Here is a 10,635-nt window from a genome sequence, read left to right as displayed (position 1 = left end):
ATCTGACACAGGGCTTGTGTGGTGGACAGACATCACATGATATGAATACCTCTGCCCAGCAAGAGGTAGGCCCACAGTAGTGACTTATGCAGACAGACTGCATTTCAAGGTACACTAGTATGTACACACACACACCCTGTAACACCAGTACTATGCAAAGCATTACACAACTCTACCCACAGTCTGTCTGTAGTTCCTGAACATCCTACAAGTGTGTCCGCTCTGAGTGTGCATGTACTCCTGTGAGAGGTCTTGCTACCTGCTGTCTGTATGACTGATGCCCACACACAGGATGGATGTCCGTCACACAGGAAATGTGAAGGGACCATGGCCACATGCTGTAGAGATTTATAGTGGGTGCTTGCCATGACAGTGGTAGTTCAATGTAGTTCAAGTGTCATTATTTATATGTATGTATATATATATATATATATATATATATATATATATATATATATATATATATATGGCTATCTGGATTGGTATGTGTACATATATTTCCACCATATGTTCTGGACATGGAGTGTAGCCATACCACAGCCCCTACAGGCACAATGTCGTAGTGCAAGGGGATGTCAGGTATGTATAGCAGGTATATTACTAGTCTGTTGCTACTATCATTGGGATTGTCTTCACAGACATGGTGTGTGTGGATGCTGACATCTGCTTGAAACATGTGTGCCACTGGCTACTGACAGACATTCTACGGACATCATTGTAACGTACCACTGCTAGTATGTAATGCCCCAGTGGAGTGCAGCAGAGATATTGTCCACTTTATATGGAACTTCGGACACACCCTGTACAGTCCAGAGGTATGCACATATTCCCTTAGTGCACCACATGTGTACCGGGCCTGACAATGTGAATGTAGACAGCCATGTAGATGGGTATAACACATAATTACTGGTATACATGTGGCACCATAGGTGTTGGAGTCACACACTCCTGTCTGGCCTGACACATAATGACTGCTGGTACAGGGGTGCCATGGACACATACTACCCACTAGGTATTGACATACATCTGTACAGCATCCCACTGGTCTGTCTGACATACCTGATGTTTACGGGAGGCCTGGCAGCAGTACATCTAGCAAGTATCTGCACATGACATCCCACTGGTTAGGTACACCCCACTGCTAGGCATGTAACAATGCACTGTGCAGGCTACAAGCAGACTGGCTCAACACTGGCCTACATCTTGTATGAGGGAATGCACATGTACTTGCATATATAGCAGGCTCAACAGCCATGTCACAGCACAGGGTAAGATACACCTGTGTGACAGTGCATTACCACAACCAATATGAACACAGCCACAGCTGCATATGGTAGGCTAGCATAATATTACAGTATATGGACTATCTGTTCTACACCATCCTCATATGTGCCAGTCACAGAATGTCCCTATATATACTGGGCTGCTACAGTGTTTGGTCTGATGGCTGTCTGTGGTTTTGGACATGTGTGTGTATGGCCCTACAAACATGTACGACGAAACGGTACCATACAGTGGGGCAGCATGTAACATCTGATAGACGGGGAGGTAGGACAATGACATCTACCACAGTCTGTACACAGGCTGAAGTACATATTAACAATACACACACTGCTGACATTCACCATCACTACACAGACCTCAGTACTGTACAAACATCCACAGAATGTCCAGCTTATGTCATGAAATGTAATCCCTACTGTACATGACATGTGTAGCACTCTGATATATCACTGGCTTGTTATCAGATATGATGGCATTATTTATGGCGTACAGCACATATGCACCACTTCATGCATGCCATATATACAAACGTTGACAGTGGTGTGACAGACAGCACATACACAGGGCCAGTATAGACATGTTGCTGAGATAACCTTGCATATTTTCCATTGTAATGGTGTTTGTTGCAACATATGTTCTATGAGGGATATGAAGTCAGTAACTGTCACGGCCTTCACCATCTACAGACTTCAATCCTCACACTACCATCTGCATTCCACAGAGGGATGCATTGTGGATAACACATGAAACCATAGGCACAACACTGTCCAGTCTGCAGATGTCCCTGCAGATGGGGATTCCTCATATGCATGGAACTGACATGGCAGGTATTACTACATGTACAACAGGCATATCCAGACAAACACTATTAAACCAACATTACTCCAAATGCAGTATAGCAGCAGTCTGTAGTCAGGTTAAGCACATCCCCTTCCTGTTTGTTGGCCTGTTTTCACAGTGTATGTTGTTGGAGGTGAATCCCCAATCCATCTGGGATGCCGTTTGCCAAACAACAGATCTAGTTCCTGCTCACAGTGACTGAAAAGGCCCAAAACCATCATGAGGTTCCTAGGTATTGGAATATGTTTCCATGCAATTGGCTATGGGATTGTTACCACATCTGTTCCACATGCAATCAGCTAGGGGAGGGCTGCAATTCGTGCAGAGACCATCAGATGATCATGAGAATCACATAAAATACACATGCTGCTGCCAAACAAGGCAGGTGTGGGTCCCCACATCCACCAGAGAGGGAGTGGGGGAGGCAGACAAAGTCAAATACATGTCAGGGAGGGGTGTGAGTGTACAACTGAAGCATGTTCGTGACACACACCTACCAGCACAGGGTATCAAATCCCCGACAACTATGTAGTGCTATCACAGTTTGATGCAGTTATTGGATGCACCATATGGGTTACCTGATATGGAGCACTCAGAACATATATGTAAGGGTGAGTGACGTCTGCAACAGGGATACAGTAGATATATGGTAGGTGTCATACATGTGCCTGTCTACATGTACAGGTGCCAGCATCAACACAGGCACAATCACACAGGGACGCACACACATTGACACACTTTGCAAGGCCAGGAGTGCAACTCGTCACTAGTGGGATTGCCACAACACATCAATGTGCAGGTATCACATGCACCACATGGGTCATATGGAGACCGTATGGACAAAGGGTACGAGGAGATGTCACACATCAGACAGCATGCTTCAGTATGCCCTGGGGGGTTGTAGTGAGTGTGGATGTGGACATACACACCATACAACACACACACACACGAACACACAGGGTGCCAGTTCTGACATGCACGGGTGCATGTCTACACAGGTGTGCGGTGGTCAACTGTGCCAGCAGGCTATACAAGGGTAGACGATGGGCATACCTTGTCATCAGGCCACATGACAATGGTCTGCATTTGTGGCTCAGGCCTGTAGTTACTGTATTTGCCCACACAGGTGGGTATTGCATTTCCCATCCAGTCAACTGGGTGACTATTGTGTGTGGCCAGTGCTGTACATCACATGCCATGTATGTGTTCCTTAGTCCATGACACGGATGGTGTCTGGGATGTGCACACCTCCTACATGCATGTACAGTGACATGTGGAACTGTACCAGGGGTGTCTGGCCCATGTTGTGAACACAGATTATCATCGGATGTGCCAGTCTTGCCCACCTGTGGCAGGGACTGGCACTGGGCAGCAGGTTTACCCTTTACCTACATTGATGGCATGTTAACAACATTCCCTGATGTCAGTGTCATCTGTCCATACAGGGCATGTTGTCAGGCATGGTATGTCCGTTGTGAGTCACATGTGAAGGCACCACAGGTGGTGCAATTGTCCATTGAGGAACATGGTAGAGGTGCACTGTTTGCATGTATGTGCATATTGGACAGATGGGCAGGGTGACATGCCCTCTGTAGCCCACTGCTATCACTGCTTAGCTACTATCATTGGCCACTATGCAGTGTACTACCCACGTATTGCATGCTGCCTAGGCATGTGTGTTCATATGACACATGAGTTGAGTGTGTGTGCTCTGGGTAATAGTGAGGTTGCTAACTTGGATTGTCTGGGCTTGATGTAACATGTATAGGTATGGCTTTGCATTCCAGCCTCCCAGATAATTTACATCTGTTATCCCTGTATGGTTGACATTGTGATATATAGTAGGGCCACCATAAAATAAATTAGCAAACCCCCCTCCACAATGCCCTCAATTGACACACACTCACCTCTACACAAGATACGGATTATGAACACACACACCTGTCATGTCTGGGAGTAGAACCCCTACTTAACTATTTTATTACACTACAGCACTATGCAATTATAGTATGCGCCACTGACATTACTGCAGTACTATTTCCCTACAGGTGTATTTCACAGTGAATGACATCAGCAGGATTACCAAAGTAGGGCATTTTAACTGTACTGCAAGTGACTAGCCTAAAATGCATTGCTCCTTACACAACCAGTGAGACACACGCAAAACATCCACAACTGACATGCATGGGTACAGAACCCCTGATCAAGGTCTATATCACACTACAGCATGGAGCTGTTATGGGACGCACCACAGGGATTGCTAAAGACTTCGTTCCCCAAAGGTGTATTTCACATTGAATGACATCAGCAGGTTTACCAAAGTAGGGCGTTTCAACTGTACTGCAAGTGACTAGCCTAAAATGCATCGTTTCCTACACAGACAGTGAGACACACACATAATATCCACAACTGACATGTGTGGGTATAGAACCCCTGTCTATATCACACCAAAGCATAGAGCTGTTATAGACCACACCACAGACATTACTAAAGAACTTTCTCCCCAAAGTGTTACTTCACAATGAATGACATCAGCAGGATTGCCAATGTAGGGCATTTGAAATGTACTGTGAGTGAGTAGCCTATGATGCATTGTTCCATACACAGACATTGCAACACACACAAAACATCCAGAACTGCCATGGGTAGAGATGGAACCCTACCATAGTCCTACACCACACTACATCAGTACGCAGTTACAGGATGCTCTACAGAGATTACTGGGCTATAACTTTCCCACAGGTGTATTTCTAGGTGAGTGACATCAGCAGCCTTGACAAAGTCAAGTATGTGTATTGTACGGGGTGTGAGTGGCCTAAAAACATTTATCCCTCCTCAGTCAGACACACACCTTCACACACAGTTGCCTGGTCTGGGGTTTGAACACCTACCTCATTACTTTTTCACACTATAGCAGTATGCAGTTACAAGTCACGCTACAGAAATTACTGGGCTATGATTTCCCCAGAGGTTTATTTCTAGGTGTGTGACATCTGCAGCCTTGCCAATGTTGTGTATATAAACTGTACTGAGTGTGAGTAGCCTAGAAAGCATTTCTCTCTACACAGCCAGAGACTGAGACACACACACATACACAAACTCACACAGTTGCCAAGTCTGGGGTTAGGACTACTACCTAACTAGTTTATCAGTACAGCAGTACACAGTTATAGGATGCGCCATAGGGATTACTGAGATACAGCTCCCCCAAAAGTGTATTTCACATTGGATGACCTCAGCAGGCTTACCATGTTACTGCTATGGGGAAGGCGGTGTGTGCATGGGCCGTAACACATTCATGATGGGGTTAACATGCCACATGCAGGCACACACAGGGTCCTATGCCACAGGTACATGTATACAGCTACTAGGTGACATCTTCCTTGTACAGTTGTGTTGCACAGCTGGCATGTGCAACATGCCGTCATGCTGACAGATACTGGTGGTTAGTATCTGCAGTGAGTGACACCTGTACCTCATGTGTTTGGGGCCCTTTGGCTGTGTGCTGGGTGGGACAGGCCCAGATGTCTCCTTGTCATGGTCACTCTCTTCAACACATCTATGTCTGTCTACCTTTGGCTTATTATAATGTGCTGTCCTTACATATATGTCTGTATTCCTATCCACTGTGTATGCGAGGCAGGAGTGATGCATATTGACGTGTCTGCACTGAGAACTGCAACTGCCAGATATGTCTGGTCCACTGTTGTTTGCTGACATGGCCTTCTTGTGTTTGAGTGTGTGAGCATGCCCAGTATGGGCTTTCAGTATGTTGTTGACTGACATTGCCTTCATTCCTCTGTGTGGGTGAGCATGCCCAGTATGGCCATCTATATTGCATGTGTGGATTAAGTCCAGATGGTTTGTACTGCGGTGCTGACCTTTGTGCTGTACACCGACAGGTAACATGCTGTGTCTGCAGGGTATACATCAGTCATTTGGCATTGACTGCTGCTACATTTCTGCTTAGAGGGGGGGGGCACCAAACCGTTTCTACATTTCTACACAGGGGTGGGGGGCACACCTGACTGTTACCATAATTGTACATGGGATGGTGGGGCACACCTTACACATTTACACATTTGCTAGGACTGTACTGGTATGTCGGGTACACCATTTCAGTCTGTAGTCTTAACTGTCGTGCTGGCTAGAGGCATACCAGTGTGCTACAGATCGTAGCTTTCACTCCCTGCATATTAGTTTCTGACTTCCTAGCCTTCACAACTGGCATCCAACTGGCTGGCCTGCTGTAGTCTGTCTGTGTAAGGCTGGGGTAGGGGTTACCCATGGGGCTCATTCAGAGGCCATAGTACAGCATTTGTTTGTGTTTGTCTATACCTATCCTGCTGGCTGTGACTGTTGTTGGGTTTGTGCCCCCCTCGACTGGCATGTGTGCATCACTTACCTTGTGGATGTCCCAGTATTGCGGGTGGTGATGCAGGGCTGCCTATGTCAGATGCACATAGTACACTCCCTATACATGGTTAAGCACAGGTAGTGTCATGTTTGGCATCCCTTTTACTGTATGTGCGAGTTGGAGAGAGGTGTCATTCCCTGGGTCCCTACTGTGTCAGTGCATGTGCTATGCGCTGCCTCTTGGCCAAGGCCAGGGCATACTGGGCATGCCTTCTTCTGCCTACTGGAACAGGTTTAGGTTGTTCATCCTCTGAGTCACTCTGCACCTGTGCAGGCCTTGGCACTGGTGGGGGGCTGTGTGGCCCTGCCCCTGTGCTGTTCCTGTTGCAGCTGTGTCTGCAGGATCATATTGTGTAGCATGGCACTTGCAAGGACAATTTGGGTGCATGTAGTTGGTGAGTACTGCAAGGCTCCATCAGATGTGTCCAGGCACCGGAACCGTGACTTGAGCATCCTAAACACATGCTCTATTATGATTCGTGTTCTTTCGTGTGCGTCATTATGGAGTTCTTGTTCAGGTGTGTATGCATTTCTGATGAGTGTCATTAGCCATGGCTCCAGTGTGTATCCAGCATCCCCCAATAGGTGACCATATGGGATGTCCCCATTGGCAAATCTCTGGTACAGCTGCATTAGATGCCAGATGTGGAAATCATGGTAGCTTCCAGGACAGCCAGCACACACACATTCATTATTATACCCTGGGCATCGCACACGACCTGGCAGTTGATGGAGGGAAAGCCCTTGCGGTTGATGTAGACCCTACCCTGCTCATCTGGTGGTGCTTTCATGCATATGTGCGTGCAGTCTATTGCACCCACTACCTCAGGGTATTCTGCTATCTGGCAAAAGAGACGCATATTGCTGGCCAACGCATCACAGGTGATGAGGAAATATACATGCTCACTGACATGTGCTGACATGGCATCCAGGAACTGGTGAAGTACCCTGGATGCTGATGCCTGTGAAATCCCCATCATATCCCCAGTTGGCCTTTGGAAGGTACCTGTAGCTAGTATTCTTAGACCTACACGAACCTTGGTATCCACTGGGATGGGTTTCCCTCTGTTATTTCTGTGTGTAAGGCATGGCCAGCACAGCTCAACAATTTGCTGTAGGAGGTCCCTGTCCACCCTATAGGGCTCCACTATCTCCAGCTCATGTAGCCCTTGGTAGGTTACTCTGGGTCTGTACATTCTTCTCCATCTCCTCACTGTGGGTTGCTCAGCAGCATTCACATCCTCACCACCCTCAGCCTCTTGCACTGCTGGTTTATGATAGCAAAAGCAGCCCCTAACATTTTTCTCTTGCTTTCTTTCTGTAAAATTTCCCCATCTGTATACACCCATGGTGCAGGGTTTTTGGGAAAAACAAGGGGAAAGGTGTTTGCATGGTTTATAGTGGTGTGCTGGGCTGGGCTGGTCTGCTGCCTGTGTAATTGGCTGATTCTGATACATTTCACCTGTCTGCTAAGCTAGTTCTCCTTGATTACCTTCCTACTGCTGTTTTCTCTTCCCATTGCCTCCCTGTTTAAGCCCATGAGTGCGCTGCACAAACAGAGTGCTCATATGCACACATAGCTGCTTTTTCCTGGTTTAACTTCCTTTTTCTTCTTGTAGGACCTGGTGCGTGGTGCACACACCCGCTTACACTTTGTAAAGTGTGCTAGGCAGGCTTAGACACACCCCTGGCTTAGCTGTGCTAACCTAGGAGCAATCTGGAATCATAGGTCTCCAATCCACTTACAGTGTGCCTGACACACCTCCCCATGATGTCACCTATATCCTAGTCTTGCACCCAGCTATTTATACTCTTACACTCTTGGGACCTGCCTCACACTCTGGGAAAATCTGGGATTCACTAACCTTTCCCTCATTTGCATAGGATTGCCTACTAATGCACAGTTACATGTCCCACACTGAGCCTCCCCCCTTAGTAACCACTACTCACTGGCCAAGTTGTCTTTTGCTTGCCATTGACTTGCATGGCAGAATACTGATTTTTCTTAGAATGGTAATTTTCAGTTTATTTTATTATTTTCCCCCTGATCCCGAGTGCGTGCTGCTGCCCTATGCTTAAACAGCCGAGATTGGCAAAAAAAATTAAAGTTGTTTTATTAATTTTTTAAACAGTTTGCAATGCCAGTGGCCTTCTACTTAGCCATTGGCATGCTTCCTCAATAATATGCAGCCTTTATTTGGAGCTGTCATAGCTCCGTTTTGGAAAATGCGGAAATGTACTCAGTTAGTAACCAAGTACATTTCTGCAGATTGCACTTGTCTTGCATGACTATTGCGAGCTTCCTGGATTGCAATATCACCTAATTTGCATGGATTTCTCCAGCAAATTAGGTGATTTGCATACCAGGGCTTAGTCTGTGCAGGACTAGTGCTGGAGCTCTCATGCACGCCCCTGCCGGCTGTTCCTGGATTGCAATGCAGACATATTGCTTGCGTGAGCTACTGCACTCATCTTGCACTCCGTGCAGGCTTTTGAGAATCCGGGGAATGGGTATTCAGTGGATGACATTAGACTTTTGATATAATCTATAGAGCAGGTTGTAGCTCATAATTATTTTGCATTCAATAAATAATAATTTCAAGAGCTCAGGGGAGCAGTATGGGGCCATTATGGCCCTGAATCTTGAAAATTTAGTTTTGGAGTATTGGGAAAAAACATTATTTCAACATCCAGAATTTTACAAAGACAAGAGATATAATTGTTTTATTTATGGAACATATATGGCTTATCACCCAGTAACTGGTACACCTCACCATTGCTGCTGGGCGTCCTGGAATTATTAATCTTAATGTTTTGACAGTCACTGATAACTGAAAGCTGGCGGCATGTGCCCAATACACAGTCCTTCTCATTAATATTTTTCTCTCATACTTTTTATCTTCTGTGATATTTTTTAATCAGTTCTCATGTATTATTAACCACAAATCAATCATGCAATTCTGTAAAACCACTATCTATTATAGCCTGTTCAAATGTTGAGTGAAATCTTATACACTGAGTCTTTATAATGTTATGCTTCAGATTTTTATTTTCACATAACTGGGTTTCCTGAGATCTAAAGTACAGTGTAGGCTGTGAGCTTTATTTCTACTGTAAATTCACATTGGGTGGAGACAACTTAAGGCTTACTGAGTGGAATTCTTGTGCATTATGAGGTTGGTCATATTGACAGTAATATGCCAGGTATGATTGGAACACATGGATTTGTGTGTATACAGACAAAAGGCCAATCATCTATCTAATTTACCGTAAACATTATTGGTTGAGTAATATTCACCTTAATTTGTATGTCTTCTTGGATGGGTAATACTATTATACAGAGGTTGAGACACAATGATTTTTTGTTTTTGTATTTAACAAGCAGAGCAAAGTTGTGTCCTCTTCTATTACTGTGCAATTTATGAATTTAATTTTAGTGAAGTATAATATCTTAAATGAATTGTACAAGTATTCAAACTATAGCACTACTATATATTTGTCCAGGACAATTTCAGACATTCTCAGACATTTTAAAGCACTTAAGAAATAGTGAAGAGACCTTTTAAATATTTTTTAAAGAATATTCATTCAAACCCCAAAAACACATAATATTGAAAAAGGAATGTGTGTGCTGAATCATTCAGGCTTACTTATAGTTTTATTAAGATGACCAAGGATAAAAAAATGTTTTCAACAATTGCCTTCATCAGATCAAATTATCAAATAACATAGCAAAATAAGAAGCAATAAGGTTTAAATGATAAAGTATACGAACAGTGAATAAACAAATTACTCTATAAGCATTACATATAGGTTCATAGGTAAGTATGAGGCTAACTGCCCTTGTAGGCCATTTTAAGGCTAGCCAATTTCCCTTTTTGTGCTGAAAATAACCTATCCCGTTTGGGTATAGATGGGTCTGACCCATCGCATGGTCAACAATTATATATTATCCCTAATGAGAATAACTGGGAATCATACCATAGATCATTTGAGGGGATCAATGATTTGGATAAAGCATTTACAAGCTGTGAGTAGTACAGGGGACAGTCCTTGGGTAAATTTTCTGTTTCCCATCCACAGATGTAAATTGTG

This window comes from Protopterus annectens, chromosome 14.part0 (assembly GCF_019279795.1).
Source record: "Protopterus annectens isolate FY-2018-M chromosome 14.part0, PAN1.0, whole genome shotgun sequence".
In the NCBI taxonomy this organism is placed as follows: domain Eukaryota; kingdom Metazoa; phylum Chordata; order Ceratodontiformes; family Protopteridae; genus Protopterus; species Protopterus annectens.
The sequence above is the reverse complement of the archived record's forward strand: the minus strand, read 5'-3'. Positions refer to the sequence as shown.